The sequence below is a fragment of the Oxyura jamaicensis genome, chromosome 11 (assembly GCF_011077185.1).
Source record: "Oxyura jamaicensis isolate SHBP4307 breed ruddy duck chromosome 11, BPBGC_Ojam_1.0, whole genome shotgun sequence".
NCBI lineage: Eukaryota > Metazoa > Chordata > Aves > Anseriformes > Anatidae > Oxyura > Oxyura jamaicensis.
The window spans coordinates 19,093,794-19,095,594 of NC_048903.1; positions in this window are offsets into that span (position 1 = coordinate 19,093,794).

Here is a 1,801-nt window from a genome sequence, read left to right on the forward strand (position 1 = left end):
GAGCTCTCTGGCTATACAGAGAGGAGCTATACATCCTTAGCAGAATGTAAGTTAATTTCTGGAAGGGAAGGTACTGATGAGAAAACAGGATAGTTTTTATGCTGGATTCAGATTATGAAGCAAAAGCTTTTACTATCAACCTTCCACAGCAGATCGTACACTGACATTTATGCAGTTGTTTTTCTAGCTGGGACCTGGAAATTGCTTGAGTTTGCCAAATGTGCTACAGGGCAAATCTGTGCAGCAAAGCATGAAATAATTCTATGTGAAATGTCAGTTTAAAAGTAGTTTAACCTTTGAACTTCCTAATCTGCTTGTGAAAGAGGAGAACACACTAAGTAAATTTATGGACTCAGTTGAACATTTGCAAATCTGGAAGCAGAGACAAGGGTTTTCCTTAAAGTACCAATTGTTAATTTCTAGGCTCATGATAATTCTTTAACACCGGAAGCACCAGTTTAAGAAGTTATTTCTACCTCTTTCCAAGAAGGGCACAGGGAACATGCCTCTGTCAGGATAAATTTCCCTGCTTGAAAGATGTTCTGTTCTCTGATTCTCCCTGTAGCTCCCGGACAGATGAGTAGGAGGAATTGCTTCTTTCCTGGGGTCTAAGCACTTGAGAAAATGGTGCTTCTGTGGCTTGCACTGTTTACACATGTACAAAAGTCCTGCAGTGGACAGCTTGAGTTTAAACATGACAAATCTGCAGTGCTCGAGAACAGCACTTCAGTTCACTAACCCAACAGCTACGGCATCGACTCCAAACCGTAGGTCTGTAGATGTTGGCACAGCCAATTACTGGAGAACCAGAACGGATTCAATCGCATGCCATGACACTGCAGAGCTGAATGAAGCTTCTCAATGAGGAACATTTTAATGTAAAAGTCTGAAAGTCACCGCTGGTCATGCAGAGGCTGAAAAATGGCATCTAGTGATGGTCTTGTTTGGGCATCGCTGTGATATATAAGGAAATAGTAATCTATTTTTTATCTTCTTTAAGAGCTCTTTGCATTCTTCCTCCATGCTTGCTTTCATGCTTTTGCATATTTTTGTCATTTCCATAAGGTTAACAGAAGGTTTTCCACCTTCGCCCAGTCATTCTGTTCTCATAGCAAATGCAGGAATGAGGCAATAGAAAAATCAGACTGCCGAGCTAATTTAGCAAATTCCCACTTCCAAATTCCTCAGCAGTGCTCTGAACGTGGTGTCATTTTTCCCCCTAATGTGACAGCTCACATTCAGATCATCCCATCATATGCTCAGGATCTGTTTAAGCGGGGAGAGATTTAGTGGAAGGACCAGGGAAAGGTATAGGGAAAGGCAGCATGTCAGTGCACGAACGGCTCCCTGTGGGAGGCTTTTGAGGTGCAGATACGTATTTAATCTGCTTGCTGACAATTGCACCGACCAAATGCTGCAGCTACTTCACTTGGCAGGCCTGGAAACACATAATAAAGAAGAGAGGTGACACTGGAGCTTGCAACAGCCCTGAGACACTGCCAGAGAAGGATTTGCAGCGCTGTGCCCAGCACTACGTGACTGTGGGCTGGGGGTACTGCCACACAAAGTATTAATTTTGCTGTGCTGTCAGACATCCTGGCGGAGCCTGCACCAGAGCTGGTGTCGCAGTCAGAGCAGGAGGGCTTGGGGAGCTCTCGGGTCTGTGTCGGGGCTGGGTGTGTGTCTGGGGAGCAGGACATGGGGGGAGAGAAGGAGGACATTGTGTGTGGTGCTTGCACGGGTGAGGTGCGTGAGGTGTGTGAGGAGCATGAGGGATATATGGTGTGTGAGGAGCGTGAGG